Source organism: Vigna angularis, chromosome 2 (genome assembly GCF_016808095.1).
Source record: "Vigna angularis cultivar LongXiaoDou No.4 chromosome 2, ASM1680809v1, whole genome shotgun sequence".
Taxonomy (NCBI): Eukaryota; Viridiplantae; Streptophyta; class Magnoliopsida; order Fabales; family Fabaceae; genus Vigna; species Vigna angularis.
The window spans coordinates 13,438,805-13,462,283 of record NC_068971.1 but is presented as its reverse complement, the minus strand read 5'-3'; the positions used below and the strand labels follow the sequence as shown (position 1 = coordinate 13,462,283).

Here is a 23,479-nt window from a genome sequence, read left to right as displayed (position 1 = left end):
GCCTAGATATTTTTAATCCATTCATTAGATCTTGCTATTGCTATTGCGTTGAAGTCAGGTAACATCAAAACTATATAAATGATGTTTTGAAAACTCTCCAGGATAGGATTCTAAACCAAAAATCATACCATTGGCATTGACATTACCAACATTCCCCAAAATTTGGATAAAACTTGCAAACCAGTAGCTTTTCGAGAGTGAACTCCCTCCAAATAATTTAATAAAAATAAATATATATCAGCAAACAAAAATCTAAATCTTATAAAAAATGAATCACATAAATTTTTTCTTTTTCTTCATAAAGTTACAAATAACGGCCTAATGCCACTTCCCCACTAACCACACAACCTATCACAGAATTATCCCAAAAATCAACTCATCTTAAAATATATTATCCAATGATCACTATAACACTGAGTTGCAAATCACATTTGCATCATATCTCGTAATGTTCAAACTTTTTTTAGAGGGATTGCTCCATGAATCTTCTAAATTTAAAAGAGAGGTACTATGAGCATTCAACATCTGATTCATCCGGTCCATTGATGTATAGCTCAAACTCATCATGACTCCACTTGCAAATTAGGTGAAGATGAAATGTAGCCATCTTGATTCCCATTAAACGCTGCAATTAAAAACAATCGTTACGTCAGTATGTGAGTTTCGTAATCACAAAGCACTAATAATGGTACATCATCATTATAGTCTCAGTTACCAACACTTAAAAATGCATAGTACTTGTTAAATTGACTTGGAAATCCTAGTTATTTATTTATAAGATAGTAAATCCTAACCAGCTTGTTCAACGTTAATCAGTATTATTAACTATGTACCTGCTTATGGGACCAACTTGTTTAGACACAATATAATAGAGGCATTATGGCATATTATTAGCATAAGGAACCTGTCAACACTCACAGTATAAATTATATAAAATAAAAGGAAACATGGAAAACAAAATGATAATAAAGGCATTATGGCATATACAAGTGTGAATAATCAACCACTATATCTCTAGTTTCACCTTATAATGATATTATATATGGAAAAGTAGTTGACAGGAACAAACTTGTAATTAGAAAATATTGAAAAAAGACATACCAAAGAGAACCATGCTATGCTGTAAAGAAACATCTGCATCCCATTTTAAAAGTTTAGAACTTTGGAAAAAGAGAAAATATTTTAATGTTGTATTAAAAAAATACTTACGTGTACACAATGAAAGAATAACCTTATTGAAAGTAGCCTTGCCTCGTCCAGAATAGGAGCCAAAATCGGCATAACAAGAAGCTATTACAATCAATGTTTAATACTTAGATTCTTAATATATAAACATAGAAATTGAAGATTTATGAAAGAAGAAGAGGCTATCAATTGATAATTAAAATATAACCATGTAAAAAATACCTGTGACATAGTCCCTGAAATTCTAGAAATGACCATCAAGTCAGTAAATTGATTCTTATCATAATAAAATTGAGCGTTTAAGAAATACTGCACGCAGAAGAAAAAAAAGTGTTACCAAGGACTACAGCTTGATTAACTAGTTCTAGTTATACACATACCAAAGGGTCCCTCTTTGAGATCAACCTACAACACTCAGACAATGAAAGTGTGAATTCATAATTTAGAATTAAACGTACCCAACGATTATGAAAGACAAATGGTCTATGAAGAGTTTCTACTACACGACCTTTGCATGGAAAAGTCACTCTAAACACCTTTTCCGTGGCAAGGCTTCCTGTTCTTGCAAAATCATATTCTTCAAATTCCTTAAACAGCCTGCAAATGAACCAACAAAACTCAAATCTGCGTGAGAAAGAAAATGGGACACCTAGACTGACTAGGTAGTTGGAGAGAGAAAACTGAACATATGTTTGACAAAAAGAAGAAATTGAACAAGGAACAAGCAGAAACTCCATTCAGAAACCCAAAAATTAAAAAAAATTAAACCTATTTGATTGTCGCACCCTTGCACCCCCGCCGCGTTTCCGTCACGCCATTGATGATCCCTTCAGGTTGGTTGTCCACGCGAGACGAAGAACCCTAGGCTGGGTTGGATGCACGAAGAATCCTAGACAAATCGGAATAGAGAAGAGGAAGGAAGCCTCCCTCTCGGCGACGCGAAAGAGAAAACCCTCTTTGGCTTGCGCGAGACCCTTGGTGCTGCCCCAAAGTTGGGTCTCTCCGTGAGAAAAGAAGCAAGATGAAGAGGAGAAAAGAATCTCACCCCCTTGCGCAACACAGATCCAAATAGGGAAGAAGGGTTCCTGTCTAACAGAGAAGAGGAAAAGGATGAACACCCCTTTCGCGAGGCAGAACTCCCCAATGGGAAAAAATAGAAAAAGGGTGGAACCCTTAATTTGGGTTATCTGATACAAGCCCACTTGAAGTAAGAAAATTAAAAAAAAAAAAAGAGAAAACCTAATTGTACTGTGGAGGAAGAAGAAAGCTCGTAGGCAGCAAAGAAATCACTGGAGGAAGCGGCGGCGGCAGCAATGAGGCACCAACGGAGAAGAAGAAAGCGCGAGAGAGAAAAGAAGAAACGAGCACGAGGAAGAAAAACAGTGACTTCAAGATTTCTGGAATTTGAACCAAGGAAAGAGTTACCCCTTCGGTAACACCACAAAACCGATGCCTAAACCATTAAAAAAATATTAAAATAGCATTATATGTCTCGGTCTAAGTTCAACCGAAGCAGAAAGATAGTACGACATCAGGTGAACACCAACCAAGGCACTATAGTTGGATCTTGGCAGACAATACTGTTTCGGGTTTCTGAAAAACTGAAGCAAGAGGGTATAGACCTCGGGTATAGGGTGAACCGAAGCAGAAGAACTATTCTATATTTACGATAATGCCACCGCGTTCTTATATGCTTCAGTTTCATAGTAACCGAAGCGTATATAACGCGTCATATGGCTCTTTTTTTACTAGTGGTTAAAGCTCAACATCTATAAAAAGTCTTATTTTTCATAACTGTTATAATTACAGCAGGTATAAAAGTAAGATTCTTTTATACCTGTTGTGAACCCATCAGGTATAAAAATGAGTTTTTTCCTGATGCTTTTTTATTCCTACTCCCAAAATGGCAGGTATGAATACCAACTTTTATACCTGTTATACACATAACCGGTGTCAAAAATTGAATTTTTTTACACCCATTCAATAAGTGGTATGAAAATTAAAAAAATTTTATACCCCCGACTTTTATATGTACTCGGAAACAAGTATAAAAAGGTTTTTTTAACAGGTATAAAAAGCTTTGTGTGCACTAGTGGACCCACTTTCAGATATGGTATCAGAGTCATGGTTAGAGCCTATCCTAGCGATATTTCTTGTTTCTTGCGCATTTCTAATCCACCCGCTATCGGGCCGTTATCTGACCACCGGATTTCTACTATCACGCTCGAGATGTCTATACCTCGGCGTGAAAGGGGTGTGTTGGAAGTCTCACATCGAGTAGAGATTAGGCCAATTTACAATATATAAGAGAGGTGCAAACCTCACCTTACAAGCTGGTTTGTGAGATTAAGTTCGGCTTTAAAAACCCACTTTCGAATATGGTATCAAAGCCATGTTTAGAGCCTATCCTAACGAGTTCTATGTGAGCATTTCTGTTTCCACCAATATTCGGGCCACTATTAGACCACCCCATTAATTTTACTATCATGCTCGAGATGTCTGCTTCCTGAGGAATCCTCCTTTGTTGGATGCAGTAGTGAAGGAGACGTCTTTGCTAGAGCCGACTTTATTTCCCCCTTGACTCATGGAGTTTTCTTTTCTCCTTCCTTCCTCACTTTTATCGCACTTTGTCTATATCTTTTGATTGTTCTAATTATTGATCTGATGTTGTGACACACAGAGGACATTGTGTAGTTTAAGTGTGGTCTATTAAGAGAGATTTTTCTTTGTTTAGGTTTTGTTTTCTAGGTTGTTTTTGTTGTGTCTTATGTATAGTTTTGCATGTTTCTTTTGATTTTTGGACCTTGTTTTAGGTTGTAGACTTCTCCTTCACTTCATTGATATTATGATTGGTTTGAAATCCTTGCTTTTCTATGTTTGGAAAGATGATTATGATGTTTGAGAGGCTGAATTGTGACAGAGATTCCCTTCACGAGAATTTGAGCCATTTGATATTCTTTCTTATTTGTGATATGTCTCTTGATTGCTTGCACATGTGCCTTGGCTTGACTCTGGTTGATAATTCTTGATTGATATTCATGTTTGGAAGCGATAAAGGCAATTTTGTTCTTAAGCCTCTCTAGCCAAATAAGCCTACCTTGTTTTGATCATTTGATAGCCCCTTTGAGTCTATGCTTTGCCCTTTTACTTGTTTTGAAGCTCATACATTAGCCTTAAGTGAAAAACCATCATGACCTTAATTAACCTTAGGGAATTTTGGAGCTTTGGAATTGTTTTAGCAACAACTGTGGTCTTCTTGGGGATTTGATGAATTCGTTAGTTGGTTCCTCTTCTTGGTTGTTGTTTAAATATGTGTGCATCTTGTCTCTTACAGTTGTGTTCTAAAAAGAGTGAAAAAAAAGAGACAAGACAAGAAAATTAAAAAAATAGAAAAAAAATGAGAAAAATAATTTATTTTTTTAATAATGAAGTCAAGAAAATGATTGAATTAGAGGTTTTGGGTGTGATTTGATATTATTTTCACTTGTTCCTCATTGCTCCTCTATTATTTTTGGTTTGTAACTTCTCCTCCATATTATATCCTCCCTTTTCCTTGGCCCCATACAACCTTGAAAAGACCTTTTGATTTGAACATGCATATGTTTTGGGTGTTGATATTGGAGGCTTGCCAAGTCTGTTTGTTGCTTGCTTTCTTGAGTGCATTGAGTTGACATTATTTACCCTAGACACTTGAGAGAGATTAGAGGCTTGCCAAGTCTTTTTGTTGCTTGTTTTCTTGATTGATTATTTTTCCATGTCTAGAATTGCTTGGATGATTACCATAAGTATCTGGTTTCTCTGATTCTTTCTGTGTTAGATGTTGTTTACTCCTTTTCTTTTTCTTGATTCCTTGAGGACTGTGTAAATCCGTTTGCGAGTCTTTTTGTTTCTATGTGCTGAGGTTGTGTCATTCCCTTGATCTGCGTCTGGAGTTTTTCCAAGAGTGCATAAGACTAAGTATGGTCTATTTTGATGAGTCAATATTTTCTTGACTTTACTTAGCTTATTGTACTACCTTTAATTAGGAAATTGTGCAAGAATATTCATTATTTCCCCAATTTTGCTATTTGTGCTTAATTTGCTCAATAATTCTGATTTTAATTAATTTGAATTATTTGAGGCTAATTATTGTCATTATTAATTATAGGGGATACTAGTAAAAAACTGGATTTGAAATCACATAATAGGCTTCGGTTGAGGAGGAACCGAAATCTATAAGAAAACGGTGGCATTTTCGTAGTTTAGGTTAATTTTTCTGACCCGATTTAAAGAGAATCGAGGCATATAGATAATATGACCTCGGTTCAAACCCCACCCGATGCCTAACACCCTGAGAATGCCTCAGTTCATTGGGACCCGAGGCAATATACCATATCTTTCCATAACCCTGTCCTCGCGCATTTCACCCTCACATAACCCTCTCCTCATCCAACAACACCCCTTTTTTCTCCTCCTCCCCAAACCCTAATGACTCCCACCCTTCGTCGTCGCGTCACATCCACAAAAATGGCGTCTCCTCCACCTCCGCTTCCTCTGCCTCCTCCAGATCCTCAAAACCCCCTCATCATTCGCCCACAACTACCAGATCGCCATCGCCCTAATTCCATCCGCCTTATTCCTCCTCAACCTCGGTGGCACCCCGTTGTCGCCATTCTCGACGCCTTCAGCCTCAAGCCTGTCGCCTTCTTTGTCGTGTGGTTCTCCCTTATCTTCGCCCAACTCGCCTTCTTCCTCTGCCTCCTCCTCCCTCCTCTTTGCTTTCAACTCCTCTGTCGTCGTGGCTGCCATCGCCTCTTTCGTCTACGCCCACACCACATTTCTCCTTAGCATTTGGTCCTCTCTCTAGTTCAAGTGGGTCCTGCTCGAAAATACTTCCATCGACGTTCCGCTCGAGCGTCTACTCTTCGCTTGCCTCCCAGTCTCCGCTGCGACGGAGGGTTTCGTTTGGGGATTTTCAGGTTCTCTGTACTCGCATGTGGTTATTGATTTTTGGTGATTTGGATTCTCTGTAACCACTCGCTGCACGCACTTCTACTTCCCCATGCTTCACAAGGATCTGCCCCACCCCATCACAGTACCAGTGTGTGTGCCCTTTCATGGCAAGGATCTTTATGCTCAAGCATAGGATCAAACCACAATGGTCAATTGCAAACTATTTCTGATTTTTTTTACTGGAAACAGGTTTGATTAGAGCTTTCAAAGATGAGGAAAGGGGTTACCCTCCTTTGTATCTTGTTAGACCAATTGTTCAAATTGGGACAACTACAACTGGTTGTACAAGAGGGTTGGAGTGTCTGACATGGTTGGAGAAATAACAAGATGGTTCGGTTTTGTATGTGTTTTGGAGTGGTGGAACACTCTCACAAGAGCAAATGAACGAGCTGGCACATGGTTTGGAATTAAGCAAGCACAAGTTCTTGTGGTTTGTGAGAGCGTCAAGCGATAAGGCCAACGTAGGTTATCTCGGTGGAGAAAAAGATGATGGATGTGTTTGTGCTCAAAGTCACAGGGTTGGAAGAATTTTCCTTGAACTAATTTCTTATGAAAATAAGCTGAACAAAGTGTGGCTAGAAAAAAAAGTAAAAATCACTCTACTACCTCGATTCAAGTCCCAATGGAGGCAGTAGAGGACAAGAAACTAACTTGGTTCACAACCGAGACATAAGAGGAAGACTTTTTACCTCGTCAGTATATGTCAGGAACCACTGCCTATAGAAAAAAATAACCGATGTCATTTCTTTTGACTCTACTAGTGAGAATTCTTGGAACTATATTTTGTGACATTAAAGGGTTGTCACGTAAACAAATACTCTCTACATAAACATTTTAGATTTAATTAGAGTGGAAATTTAATTTTTAGGACTTTTTGAACTGATTTGCAGCATTTTTGTCAATTTAGGAGATATCCAAAAGTGGGGCTTGGCAACCTAGGGTTTAGTGCCCAACAGCCTACGGTTTAATCTCATACTTTAAATTATTTTAAAATGTTTACTCGTAAGGACTACAATGAAGTTTTGGAACCTATTATGCGGAAAAAAAGAACGCGGAGAAGACTTGACGTTAAGAGGTTTTTTAGTTTATCATCTACTTTTGTTCTAACTATTGCTACTTTCAGTGTCTCCACGACACTAATCGGGAGGTTATAGATAAGACATTAATAATTTCTCGGGATGGAATTGGAGATGAAAAGTGAAAGAAAAAGAGAGAGAAAAAGAGTAAATAGTAAAATCATTTGATTGGAAAAAAGGGAATGAATTTGAGTAAAAAAAGAGAGAAAAGTTTGTAGTAGAGATAATTTATACCATTGAAAATAAATAAATGTTAATTAGATTATATAAATAATTACTAATATATTAAAAAAATTTATTTTATTACATATTATAATAAATTATATTTAAATAATCAATAACTTTGAAGAATTTTGAAATTAAATATCTATCTATATGAATAAATATATATATATATATATATATATATATATTATATAATATATATATATATATATTATATATATAATTATATATATATATAATACAAAAAAAGGCATAAATATTTTTGTTTGTAAATATAAAAAGTAAAAGTGCATTAAAAAAATTGTAATATATCAAATTGGATTTACAAATGAAAAAACTTATTGAAAAATTTATAATATTTCAAACCTGGTGAGGAAAAAAATATATGAATAAATTTTCATTTAAAAACTAATTTAAAAAATGTACACCTGATTTTTTTTCTTTCTGTCACATATTATATAATGAACCATTTATTCGTCAATAACATTGATTTTATGTATTTTAAATTACGATGTGTTAGTCTACAAATTTTAAAATTTTAAATTTTAGAGTTGTTTACAAATTACAATTATGAAAATGTGCTAGCGTAACTAAAGTAATTACTCTCTCATATTTTAATATCCATGTTTCATAAAAAATAAACACAAAACGTCATATTATACTAAAAACGTAAATTATTAATTGATTATTTTATATATAGTATTTGTTAATAAATATTATGAACAAATTATTAATGATTAAATAAAAAAATTAAATAAAAAATAGTATATTTAAGTTTGTTATAATCACATCAAACTTAAATTCGTTATCATTTTTATTTATAATATTGTACGAAGATCTAAGTCTGATAACACACTTAAAATTTAAGTCTTTTGACTAACAATTAAAGTTTAAGTTTGTTGATGGTAAAGCAGATTTAAAAAGTTTAAAATAATATACTTAAAAAGTTTATTTTGTGACGGTGAATACTATTGGTAAGTTGTATTTATTAACAAATTTATTTATGGATGTATTTATTTAATTTATCAATAGATATATTTGTTCATAAACTGTTATATTTATAATTATTGATTTAATTTATTAATAAATATATTAATTAATAATTATTAACATATATATTTTGAAATGATTATTTGTTTTTTGAAAATTATCAAAATATATCGGTTAATAATTATTGAAAATTACCATAAAATATATGGGTTAATAATTATCGAAAGATATATTAATAATTACTGACTAGTGATGTATGTTAGTAAATGCTACCAATAACATTATAACCGAAGTCTTATCATTGACAATTCATTGATAAATAGTAATTACGGACATATTTTTTCAGTTTTTGACAAATAGTTATCGGTAAATCAGTTTTTTTAGTGGAATTTTAAGAAGCCTCTAATTATTGAAATTTAATTAGTTTAGGTGGAGTCACATAATAATAATTTAAGGTATCTTGCATAATTAATTATGCTAACATACATACTTATTCAATTATTTTTTTCCAAACTCTAGTTGAACATGAATGTCAAAAGGACGACCATAATCCCTGGACTACAAATAAACTGAACAACGCAATACCTTTTATACTGTAAAATAGACAAAAGATAGTCAGAGACAACCAATCAAAACTAATATGTGGTATGCGAGAAAATGACAATAAATAAGGAAAAAGAAACCTCGATGCATGTTGGTCCACTAGTTAAACCTATTAATTACATGACTGAGTTGCACATGGTGTCGAAGTTTTGGAATGTTAGTGTTTTAACTGTGAAGTCAACTAGAGTCTTCTTCTACTTGCAGCAGTAATTCAGTAATTAGCATACTTCAGCCGAGAAGTTTGACTAAGTCGTATCGTTGGTGTAAGTTAACGCGTGTATCCACGTTATTGCAATGTTCTTTACCTGCTACTGCAAAACCATAATCATAACCTAGAATTCTTCGTCTCCCTCTCTCTCCAATGGAATATCCATCCCCAGTTATCGACCTTTCCTACTGTGCTCCTTACACTATCAATCTTCAAATTAACACAGATAAAGGTGCCACTTACGACGGAAATGGTGTCCGTCGTTTTTATATCAAATCTCCCCGTATAACCCTTCACGACCGTTGTGTCTTTGGCTTTGCTCAACAAAGGGCTTCATAGTTTTACAATTCTTGAAGTAACACTTGTTAGTATTAAATTACTTCTTTTGGTTTTACTCATCTTCGCTAGTTATAAATCAGGGTTCAAGTGAAAACATTAAAGACAGAAAATGAGAATGAATATATAGGGCATTTGGAGACAATAAAGAAAGGGAGAAACTCAAGGGCTTAGAAGAGATGAAGATAAAAAGGAATCTGAGATATAGGAGAAGGATAGAACACTTTTTAATGTTTTTAATTGATCGCTCTTAAGTATCTTTTTGTCAGAACAAGCTTCATCCATCCATACTCTTATTTATTCCTACTAGTCCCCGATCTATTATGCATCTAACCATAAATCACACTTCCTACTACGTTTCTCATCGTTTACTCAACATGAATTTTTTACGTATATGTAGAAACATCTACCAAGTAGAAAAAAAAACGCTTAATGTTCATGAACCTTTTATTTTGTAGGATTCTTTATAGTATCATAAATTAAGTCCATTTTAGTGTAAATAATTATACTTTTCATCAATTCAGTTTAGCTTTTCATATATTCCATTCATATAAGTTCCAAACCCTACTTATTTGATTTATCACGCAAAATATTAGTTCAATCTTATACCATATATTTCGCTTAGATCTTATACCATATATTTTAGGCATGATTGGATAATCGGTCATACCGTATTCATGCATCAATTCCCTCTTATAGTCTATTCACGCATGATATTCTAACAAATTCAATACGCCAGCAAATCCATCTCAGTTACTGAATTCTGAACGAATGTTCTTATTTAGATCATGACAATGCACCGGCGATGCCAAGTTTTCATGGGTGAAAGCAATGATTCCTCCGATTGCTGTTTTCAGTGAAAAAGGCAGAACTTCTCCAGAGTGGAGTGATGAGATTAGAGGTCTTCCTTGCATACAACAAAAAAGAAAGTGAGTGTGACTTTAGGGTAGATGTTGTGAGTGGCAAAAGATCATGCCATGTATATGCAGGTGAATCTCCCACAGTTGTTGCCTCGGTATGTACTCTGTTACGTCTTCAAACAACATAGAAACAGTGTTGTATGGGTTAATTATACAGTGTTTCTGTCACTAATGCAGATGCAGAATAATGGTGGCTTCAATGTCCTTGTCAATCGCAACGTTGACTATGCATTCACAGTGGCTGTTAAAGTGTAATGCAAATTCTAGAAGAATGTAGAAGCTCCTTAGATAGAAGAATTGACATGTAATACAAGTTCTAGAATATTATAGAAAAACCTAAGATAGGAAGAAAAATCAAAAATATTCTACATAGGTAAAAATCTAGAACATTCCACATAAGTTGTGGCTAGTATGTTCTAGAATAATCTATGGGTCTATAAATACCCATGAACTCTACCATTTGATGTATGAAGCCAACATCTACCACTTGTATGAACCAACATCTACTACAACTAAAGACAACTACAACACTTCTTCCAACTACTAGTTCTACATTCAACTATCTCTACATTTTCTCTATCCCATCAACTACTCCTTTCACAACCTTAAAATACTAACAAGAGCTACGTTCGGTCATCTACTGGGCGTAGATAAAATTTTTAACTACCTCAAACAAAACTATAACTCATTCTACTACTCCCAAATATATTCTCAACAATGGCTACTACTAATCAAACATCATCAATTCCAGTACCTATTTTCAAAGGAGAAAGTTATGATTTTTGGAGTGTCAAAATGAAGACATTCTTCCGCTCTCAAGATTTATGGGATATCATAGAAGAGGGATTCACTATTCCAGAAGACACCTCTACTCTTACTGCAGCTCAAAAGAAGGAGTTGAAAGAAAACAAGCAGAAGGATTCAAGGGCTTTATTTGTTCTTCAACAAGCAGTTGATGACACAATTTTTCCAAGGCTAATTGGTGCCACAAGTGCAAAACAAGCTTGGAACACAATACAAGAGGAGTTTCAAGGAAGTGACGAGGTACGCAATATTAAACTTCATTCTCTAAGACGAGAGTTTGAATTATTAAGAATGAAAGAATCTGAGACCATTAAAGATTACTATCACTACAAGAATTTGAGTTATTACCGAAGGATTATTACCGAAGGCCAAGGGACCGTCGGTAAATAAGTTTTTTCGACGGTCAAAATCGGCATTACCGAAGGGCATGGTGAAGTGTAATTACCGAAGGTCAAAAGAGCATTACCGAGGGGTTGTGGCCTTCGGTAAGATGCTCGACACCTTAAATTAAGTAATTAGGGGTATTGTAATACCTCAGCCCTAATTTCGTAAGAGAAGACCATATTCCCTCTCCGCTGTCGTCCCCAATTTCGTGAAAGGTGGACTTTGGTTGTGCTCCCCCATTCCCCCCTGTTCGTTCTCGTCCCCAATTTGTTCTTCCCATTCTCTCCCTCTGGCTTTTCCTTGAGTTTTTTCTTCCTCTCGCTGTCCCTTTCTCGTTTGTCTGGTGGCATTGTGCGGGTTCGGTGGTGTTTGAGCAGTGTGTTGGCATTGCCGTGAGGAGGGTGGTCCGTTAACGTTAGGGTGTGTGCCAAGCCGCAGAGAGGAGGTTGCTCCCGTGACGTGAGGGCGGTCGTTGTCAAGGGAGGCTATCGGGCTTCGACATTGAGGTATGTTCTGTACTGGCTTTTGGATTAATAAACTGGGACAAGTTTTCGTTAATATTATTGGAAAGTGGAAATAAAATGAAAAGCAAGTTATATTGAATTGGTTTAGTGAAATGGGAATAGGAATAACAAGAAAGAAAGATGCAGATTAGTTGGTAGGTCTTGGTTCAAGAGAGATAAGAAAATGGAGTAAATGATAGGTTCGAAGGGAAGAAATTCCCTTCTCTAGAGGACAATCCCTGTTCTGAAACAAAATACAGTCCACCCACAGAACTACAACACCATCCTCCTTAAAAGATAAGAACTGCCTTACTACCAATTAAAACTTCCCCTGATGTTTAAACTCCTCCTAACTGTAAGGAAGCCAAATATCTTTAAAGCAATGAAAAAGGGTGTAGAAATGAAGGAATAAGGACCGAGAACTACTGGAAGAGAGACAAATTAAAATGCTAATGAGAACCGAGAGCTACTAAAAAATATGGAAAGAGGCCAAAGCCTCTTCCAAACCGTCTCCTACTCTCACTACTGCCTACTGGAGCTCCCTCTTCTTTGCTGCTACTCTTCATCTCTTATAGCCAAAAAAATTGGACATTTATCGTGTAGCCTTCTTCTTTCCAGCTAGCTTTGTGCTTTCATTTTGTCTCCTAGCAGCCCTTTTCTTTTTGCTGAGTAACTTGTGCTCCTTGGTCTTAAGAAAGAAAACATAAGGTAGGGGCCTCCATCATCCACCTAATCTTGTCATTTTCTTCATTGTGAACTACCTTCTTCATTCCTTCTACTTTCAGCAAGGCCGAGACACCCTTCTCATCCTCCATTCTCATAAATTGCATGTTGCAGGTGTTTGCTTGAACAAGGTGCTGGAATAGGAAATTGGAAGATATTTGCGGCTGGAGTTTCCATGTATGCACACCAAAATCACCCCCCTCCAAAGTTGATACCGTTCTCTTCTCTAAAGAAAGGAAGTTTAAAGCATTCTACTGCTGTTCCAGCTTCTTGCTCTTACATGGAGCACCTCTTCTTCTTTCACATGGTGGACGTCAAAGTCCTACCCTTCACGTGTGCATGCAGCGTTTGCTTCCTTTCTTCCAGCTCTACTCTCATGTGCTCACCAAAGCTGCTCCTTCCTTGATTCTCCATGCTCATAGTGCAGCCATGGGCTTCAAAATTGCTGGACATGTTGGACCATTTCTCTATGAAGTCAAGTTGTAGTGTGTTCTCCTAAGGTGCAGCCTTGACTCCTCCCAAGCTAGACGTGAAGTCTGCTGGATGGTGCTGCTGCTTCACGTGAATTATGCTGAAAGTGCTATCTCCAAGTGGTCATTTAGGTGGACCACTTTCAGCAATTATTCTCCTCCAAAAGCAATTAATTTTTTTCAACAAGTAACAAGTGGTGGTCCCCCTCCTTGTTTCAGATTTTTGGATGAGTGTGGAATGTAACTTCAATTGTTGTGCAGCTCCCCAATATGGAAAACACGTTCCAAACCAAGAAGTGTGGTGGCTCCCAGCTTCCTTTTCTTTCTTTTAGCATATGTGTCATGTTTTGTCCTTAGCAAATTTGCTTCAATCACTAAAAGTAGAGGACCCACACAACTTCTTCCAAACCAAAAGAAAACTGAATTACATATCAATTAGAGGTGTAGGCCGTGACAATTGATATGTGGTAGCTGCAATTCAGTAATTACCGAAGGATTCCGAAGGCTTATGGCCCTCGGTAATTACCGAAGGCTTTTGGCCCTCGGTAATTACCGAAGGGCAGAAGCCCTCGGTAATTGTTAGCGACAAGGGATTTACCGAGGGCTCCTTGGCCGTCGGTAAGCCGTCTGTAAATACCCTTTTCCGACGGCTTATGGCATTTTCCGAGGGCTTTTGGCCTTCGGTAAAGCCCTTTTTTTTGTAGTGTATTCTACAATAAAAGAAATAGTTAGTCAGATGAGAGCCTATGGGGAAAATATTCTTGACAAAAAGATCGTTGAGAAAATTTTAATTTCTATTCCCCAAAAGTATGATGCAATCGCAACCGCGATTGAACAAAAAAAAGATTTGGCTACATTGTCAATCACACAACTAATGGGCTCTCTTGAAGCTTATGAACAAAGATTGAAAAGGCATGAAGAAGACTCGGTTGAAAATGCCTTTCAATCAAAACTAAAATTACGGTCTCAGAATAAAGAATATGAAGGAAATAAAAGTAGAGAAGAAATTTCTAGAAATAAAGAAAATCCTAGAAGCTTCTCTATGACTCGTCAAGAAAAATATCCTCCATGTGCCATATGTAAAAAGACAAGTCACTTGGAAAAAGATTGTTGGCATCATGGAAAACCTCAATGCCACTATTGCAAGAAATTTGGTCACATAGAAAAGTATTGTCGTAACAAAAATAAGCATCAAGCAAACTTTGCGGAAGAAGATAATCAAGAGAAACTCTTATTCTACGCCAATCAAGAATCTCCTAGTAGAGAAGGAAGTTGATACTTGGATAGTGGATGCAGCAATCACATGGCGAAAGATCAAAGCATCTTCAAAGACATTGATAAATCTGTCAATGTCAAAGTTCGGCTAGGAAATGGCACCACAGTGGAGTCTCGAGGCAAAGGAACTGTCATGGTAGAGACAAAGAAAGGTACTAAATTCATCAAAGACGTTTTACTAGTTCCAAATCTTAAAGAAAATCTTTTAAGTATTGGCCAAATGATGGAGAATGGATATTCTCTTCATTTTGAGAAAGATACATGCAAAATTTATGACAATAAAATGATAGAAATTGGCCAAGTAAAAATGGAGAAGAGAAATAGAAGCTTTCCTATAAGCTTCAAACCTGGAACTAATATTGCCATGAAGGTAGAAGTTGATGACTCATGGCTTTGGCATAGGAGATTTGGCCACTTCAACACACATGCCTTAAAACTTCTATATACGAAAAACATGATGAGAGATCTTCCATGCTTGAAGGAGAATAATGAATCATGTGAAGGATGTCTCCTCGGAAAACAACATCGATTACCATTCTCAACAGAGAAAGCATGGAGAGCAAAAGACTTATTGGAGTTGATTCATACCGATGTTTGCGGACCGATGAGAACACCTTCACATCATGACAACAGGTATTTCATCCTCTTCATTGATGACTTCTCTAGAATGACATGAGTCTATTTCTTAAAGGCAAAGTCAGAAGTTTTTGGAGTATTCAAGAAATTCAAGGCCCTTGTTGAGAAGCAAAGTGGAAAACAGCTAAAAATACTTAGAAGTGATCGTGGCAAGGAGTACACATCTCGCGAGTTTGACAAATTCTGTGAAGATGAAGGCATAGAGCGACAACTTACAGTCGCATATACTCCACAACAAAATGGCGTGTCAGAGAGAAAGAATCGCACAGTTATGGAGATGGCAAGATCAATGCTGAAAGAGAAAAGTATGCCTAATTAACACTTTTTGGGCTGAAGCAGTCTACACTGCAGTTTATATTCTAAATAGATGTCCCACTAAAGTAGTCCAAGACAAGACTCCTATTGAAGCTTGGAGTGGGAGAAAGCCATCAGCTAAACACCTACGAGTATTTGGGTCTATTTGCTACATACATGTTCCTGATCAAAGGAGGCACAAGCTTGAAGACAAAACTATACGAGGAATATTCTTGGGATATAGCACACAATCAAAAGGCTATCGAGTCTACAACCTACAAACGAAAAAGCTCATCATCAGTCGAGATGTTGAAGTTGATGAAAATGCTTCTTGGAATTGGGAAGAAGAAAAAGTTGTTAAAAGCAACATTTTACTTCCAGTGTAACAATCTCAAGAAGAGGTAGAAAATTCAGGTATGCTTTCTCCACCTCCACAACAAGATTCTTCACCTGAATCTAGTCCAAGAAGAGTAAGATCTTTGGTAGACATATATGAAACTTGCAATATGGCCATGATTGAGCCTAACTGTTATGAAGAAGCATCAAAGCAAGAAGTATGGGTCAAGGCTATGGAAGAAGAGATTAAAATGATTGAGAAGAATAACACTTGGGAACTCGTAAATTGCCCTCATGGAAAAGACATCATTGGAGTCAAATGGATATATAAAACAAAGCTCAATCTTGATGGAACTATACAAAAGCATAAAGCAAGATTGGTTGCCAAAGGCTACTCACAGCAACTAGGAATAGACTACAATGAGACATTTGCTCCAGTTGCTCGCTTAGATACAATTAGAGTTTTAATAGCTCTTGCAGCACAAAAAGGATGGAACATCTATCAACTGGATGTCAAGTCAGCCTTTCTAAATGGGGTGCTCGAAGAAGAGATTTATGTTGAATAACCACAGGGCTTCATCGACAAAGGCAATGAAGGCAAAGTACTAAAACTTAAAAAAGCATTATATGGCCTGAAGCAAGCTCTTCGAGCATGGTATAGCAAGATTGATAAATACTTCATCGATCAAGGATTCAGGAGGAGCAAGAGTGAGCCAACACTATATATTAAGGCACAAGGTCAGTACCATCTCATTGTCTCTATATATGTCGATGATCTTATCTATACAGGAAACAATATAGAGATGATGAAAGAATTTAAAGAAGACATGATGAAGACATTTGAAATGACCGACCTTGGCTTGATGAACTATTTCCTCGGTATAGAGGTGAAACAAGAAAAGGAAGGTATATTTATCTCTCAAAAGAAATATATTGAAGCTCTATTAAAGAAGTTCAAGATGAATGGTTGTAAACCTGTCACTACTCCACTGGTGGTAAACGAAAAGCTACAAAAAGATGATGGAGCACAAAAGGTAGATGCATCATGCTACAGAAGCTTAATTGGAAGTCTTCTCTATCTCACAGCCACACGACCAGACATTATGTATGCTACAAGTCTTCTATCAAGATTCATGCAAAACCCAAGTCAGATTCATTATGGAGTAGGAAAAAGAATTTTAAGATATCTACAAGGCACAAAGGAGTTTGGTATATGGTACAAAACCGTGACTAACTCAAGGATGATTGGCTACACAGATAGTGATTGGGCAGGATCAGTGGACGACATGAAGAGTACGTCAGGATATGCTTTCTCACTAGGATCGGGTATTTTATCTTGGGCATCAAAGAAGCAAGCAACCGTGGCACAATCAACAGCAGAAGTAGAGTATGTAGCAGCTGCTGAAACCACAAGTCAAGCAATATGGCTACGAAGAATACTTGAAGAAATGGGTGAACCACAAGCTGGACCAACTATTATCTATTGCGACAACAAATCGGCAATAGCAATAGCAAAAAATCCAGTCCATCATCAAAGAACAAAACACATAGCCATTAAATATCACTTCATTCGAGATGAAGAGACAACTAAACAAATACGACTCGAGTACTGTCCAACAGAAGACCAAATTGCAGATATATTTACGAAGGCATTACCAAGACCAAGATTTGAACTACTGCGCACCATGCTTGGAGTTACCGAATTTGCATTAAGGAGGAGTATTAAAGTGTAATACAAATTCTAGAAGAATGTAGAAGCTCCTTAGATAGAAGAATTGACATGTAATACAAGTTCTAGAATATTATAGAAAAACCTAAGATAGGAAGGAAAATCAAGAATATTCTACATAGGTAAAAATCTAGAACATTCCACATAAGTTGTGGCTAGTATGTTCTAGAATAATCTATGGGTCTATAAATACCCATGAACTCTACCATTTGATGTATGAAGCCAACATCTACCACTTGTATGAACCAACATCTACTACAACTAAAGACAACTACAACACTTCTTCCAACTACTAGTTCTACATTCAACTATCTCTACATTTTTTCTATCCCATCAACTACTCCTTTCACAACCTTAATATACTAACAGTGGCACTACTTATGATCGTTAAAGACATCAACTTCTTTTACGATGGACTGCGGGATTTTGCAAAGGCAATAACGCCAGTGGCATTGGGCATCATGATGATCTAAAGGACTTGCCTACTAATTTTACTCGGATTGTGGAAAGAAAACAAAGATTGGCTTGATTCAAGTTTTCATGTAGAACACATTGGGTTTGGTTTTCGACCATTTTCATGTTAATGCGTGTTTCCAAAGTGTATGAAATTAGGTTTTACTGTTTTTAGTTTTTTAAGTTACCAAATCAGTAACTTTAGTCATGTAATTTTTTATTTTATGTTAAATTGCTTAGATTTAAACTATAAATAAAGTATGGTAGGTTTCAACATACTCTCTTTTTCTTTCAATTTTTAAATTTTATATCCATATTACATCACACAAAATTATTTCTTAAGATATAGTCTGTACTGATTTAAGATATTCTTCTTTAGCAAATTAGACATACATGACAATATAATTTCAGTGTGAAATTTATCTTATTATCATCTTTCTCTTTCAAATATATCGGATTAACTTTCAAATATTAATATTGATCATAAAGTAATGTTATTAAAATTGATTTAGTCAGTTTTAGTGTAAAGTAAAATGTTAAATTTTAAATATGGTTAAAAACGTAAAATTATTTTTAATTGTTTTATGAATATATATATATATATATATATATATATATATATATATATATATATATTCCTCTATTATAAGAAAAATTTTAAATAACAACTAATATAGAAATTAAAAAATAATTAGTCAATATATTTGTCAAATTAGAAACTGTTATAAATTAAAAATAGTACTTAAAACATTGTCTAATATTAATAAAAAAATATAATTTATTTGTGAATTAGAATTTAAATTGATCTCTACCAAAGTTTTAAATACTCGCATTTATTAATTTAAAAAATTCATTTATAAAATATAATTTGTCAACGATAATAAATTGGTTGGTAAAATCGTTTGATGAATTACAATTTTTTTTTAGTGATGGATATTTTTATTGTTAAAGAAGAGTCAATGACACCTGGGGCAGTCGTGGTCGATGCCAGTAGCAATGAAGGCGATGCTAATAGCAATGAAGGAGGAAGAAGGGAAGAAAGAGAGGGAGGAGACATATCGCATAATGGACTTTTTACTACGGCTAAAACAGCCCTTTAACTTTGTATTTGGTTAAAAACTTATAATTCTACTCTCTCTTGAAAATACGTATTTAGATGTTCTAAATTTGTTTTTCTTATTATAACATGATGAACACATGGTCAAAATTAAATTACGAATATTATGATAAAAAATTTTCGCATGATTCTTTTTCTATAAAAGAAAAGCAAGAATAAAAAATAAAATAAATTTGGTTTATAAATTAAGTTGATTAATGTGTAAGTTATTTTTTTTAGAAACTATATCGTATAACTTTTCTAAATTTTTAATTTAAATTGTAAATAAACTATTTTTTTAAAGTTTTTTTTTATTCAAAGTGTTTGCAAATAAACTTAGTTCAAATATTAGACTTTGGTCAACTCTCAAAACTAGTTGACTAAAGAACATGTAGAAAATCGGTTAAAATAACTATATCCAGTCAAATTCGTCAGAAGTGACCACATTCAATATAACCATTTTGTAGGAATTTAAAAAGAAATAATTATTAAAACTCTTGATATTATTGTTATTGGTACTATTTATATACAAATTATTGTGATGATAAGTGTAACATCCTAAAAATACAGTGTAAAACCATATAGAGAATAATCACATGTTAACAATATTATAGATCAGTTCAACGTTCAACTGTATACGATTACGACCGAACGACCTTAAATAACATCAGAGAATTTAAAACCACTACTTTAACTGCCAATAGACCGAACGTTCTACAAAATATAAAGCTAATATCAAACCGAACGTCACTAAGGTTCGGCCTTCACTTCCTCCGCGTCTTTCAATACTTCTTCCAAAAGCTCTCCTACCTCTGCTCACATCCACATGGATGATCATTGCAACAGGACAACGACGTGACGCACAACAAAGACAAAAAAATAATAAACAGGGTAAGTTTATGTAATTTAATTTATTCAACAACAACATACAACATTTATAATTAAACCAACAACAACCACATCATAATTCATACATTAAAGCATGCAATTAACGACCACTTGACTCTGACTGTCCGGATTGTATGAATCGTGCGTAGTTACGATGTTCGTGCACCCGGGTGATGTAGTAATTGGGATACCCTCAACAGGTGCCACCCGAGGTTGATCTGTTCCGTCCAAGTTAACCTTATGGATTAGGATCTCTTGTCATTCCCACACGTGACTTACTCCTCTTTCGTGAGAACGAGTAATCATGGAATATCAGGATGAACGCCCGCTAAGCTTTGTCCACATTCATACTTTACCAATCAATAACCACTTCCTGAGATATTCCTCCCTGGAATACTCGTTCATAATCACACTATTGCACTCACATCACATTTCAAACTTCATTAAAATCAATCATTAATATATTCGACTTAAATACGATCATACTCTCTCATTATCTCATAAATTTGACTAGAATAACACTTCTTAGAAACTAACATGACTTAGCGTTACTTATTAACTTAAATAAACAATGCATTAAGAGTTCAAAACGGACGTCACGAAGCCTAGGCCGAGTACTAAGACTCTAGGCCAAACACCTTTTAAAGACCAACACTGTTTGACGCACGATACTAATACTAATGAGAAACTATGAGTAACAAACGCTATCGAGTTTGAATGAAGACTCTTATTTTACACTTGGTAATAATACATTTTATAGAAAACAAGACCCAATGCTTGGCTTAAGACCGAGCCCTGTAGAAAACGAACACTATTGAACGAGCGCTGGTCCAAGACCAAGTGCTTATCAAGAACGAGTGCTACTGAGACTGAACGCTTGGTCCAAGACCGATCACTAATAAACCCACATAAAACGAATGAATATAAATCTACACCATTGAGCCACCACTTATTCTGAATGAAAAGAACAACAACGTCTACGACCTTAAGTAGTATGACACATTAACTAAATAGTTTAGGAAGTCTAAAGAAAACTACACTTAGGCCGAACACTCATATATACATATCTACTATTATAACACGCTCTTCACTAATAAAATTCCTTGCAGAAGAACTTAATATAAATGAACGCTCAAAGGGGAACATAATGGTTAATACAAACTCTCGGTCAAAGTTTAACTAATCTTATATAGTATTACATGAAGACTTTTAGACTCTATCCTCAAAACATAAGAACTTAGGTAAGACCATGTACTCCCAAGAAGAATCGAACGCTCGTTAACCACTCTCGACCCTACTACCACCTTTATTCAGAATACCATAGTTCGAATATCAAGTTATATCTCAACTCAATTCACAACATATATCAGTCATCCATACAAACATCCAAATAAGTAGTACGTACATATTTCATACTCATCCAATAATCCAAACAACATATCATGCAAACATACCAACGTTCAAACAAGAATATTAATCAAATTATATAAGCTTCCCTTACCTCTATACAAAACTAAACGCTCAACTATGCAGAATTAGGGCTCCCTACTACCAAAAGTTAAATTCTTTGCGAGAAGTTGCAAAATCGGAATAGAAAAGTCACTTTTTTAAACATTAGATATCGAACATAGCAAGGATCGTGTGTAATACACATTAGACGTCAGACCCCCTTCCTCAAACGTCAATAAGCTGCGAAAATACCCCAGAAGTGATGCCAAAATGAATTAATTTAGCAATTAGACGTCGGTGGTGGAGGGGGCCGATGTTAAATGCCCTTTTAAACCCCAAAAACTCAACCTGAGCTTCACTTTCTTTCGCATTTTTGTTTGGATTTTCGCGTTCACCTTTGTTGTTGCAAGTTATGGTTGATTGATTTTCTTCCAATTAATTTATTTTGCACCGATTAACTTTAGTTTGCACCGATTAAATTTTGTTTGCACCGATTAATTTTGGCTTATGGTGGAGTTTTTTGTTCGAGTTGATGAACCTTGACGGCGACATTGCTTGAAACTCATAATATATATAATTTTGTGATGTGCGGGATGGTTTTGTGTATTTCGGGTGTGGTTATATTGTAAAGGAAAATAATTATTTAAAAAAATGGACGTTTGATTAGGAAGGGTCTGACGTCAAAATTGGTGTTTCTCACGTGGTAGCCGACGTCAATTTACGTCACATTTGGAATCCGACGTCAAATTGAGATCTCCCAATAAGACGTCGGATCTGGGTTGGACGTTAAATACCAAAAATAACAAACGTCAAATGTTGTATTCTTACAAGCCAACTAACTAATATAATTGCTTGAATTAGATTATAATTTATTTCTCATTAATTAAAATATATGATGTCTAGTTCATCCCTCGAGCTCTTCAAACCTCCCATTTATGCTGTGTTCACTTGGGGGTATTGTACTGTTTACGTATAAAAGTGAGCAAGGAAACGAACTGAAAGTCGTGTTCGCTTGAAGAGAATTCACTAGTACAATCAGGGGAAACGACAGCGATTATTTTTGTCTATACGCAGCGGTTTTTGAACCGAGGCATATTCAGGCGAGGTAAAAAGTCTAATACTTTTGGTCTCGGTTGTCAACCGAGGCATAAAGTCCAACCCTACTGCCTCGGTTCAGGTCTAACCGAAGCATTAAAGTTTTAGGTTTTTTTAATTTATTTTTATCGTAGCACATTCTGCCTCGGTTCTCTACAACCGAGGCATAAAGTCCCACTCTACTGCCTCGGTTTGTGCTACAACCGAGGCAGTAGATGCATTTGTTTTTTTTTTTCTCCTCCGCGACACATTCTGCTTCGGGTTTGACCATAACTGAGGCCGTAAGTGGTCTTTCGACATCGGTTTTGACCAGAACCGAGGCATATAAGTACTTTTTTTTTAAAATGGTGTCTGTTTTTGCAACATTCCCAACCACAGAAACAGACCTGCATATATTTTTATAACCAGAACAGTCCAGAATGTTGCAGAAACGTATATTTTAAATGAAATTTATATTAAAACATAAATATATTGAATGGAATCATAAATCAAATTCTTAGAATCATAAATCAATCCAATGTAATCATAAATCAAGTTTCAAGCATAAATCAATGCAATGTACATGTTGAATTTATGGTAATGTAGAAAAGCATAAAACAACTTATAAACATAAACTTAGAACTTAGTATATCCTAATATCTACTACATACTATTATATAAATGAATTACATATTTAGCAAGTGTTTTCCTCACAAGTTGGACTGATATATAACAAAATTAATGTAATATAATAAGAAATGACATCTTACAATTCGTTCTGATATTTCTCTAGCAGACTCGGAAGTGTAGGAGCCCGATGGTCTCATACG

At 35.4% G+C, this 23,479-nt stretch overlaps 1 long non-coding RNA gene across 1 annotated transcript; it reads right to left on the bottom strand.

The window, feature by feature from the left end:
* Positions 1-259: 259 nt before the first annotated feature.
* LOC128195567 (uncharacterized) lies at positions 260-2,355 on the bottom strand. Its single transcript, XR_008247219.1, has 3 exons — positions 1,954-2,355; positions 1,722-1,782; positions 260-1,590 (listed from the first exon to the last, which is right to left on the bottom strand). It is a non-coding gene; the product is annotated as an uncharacterized LOC128195567 (long non-coding RNA).
* Positions 2,356-23,479: the final 21,124 nt, after the last annotated feature.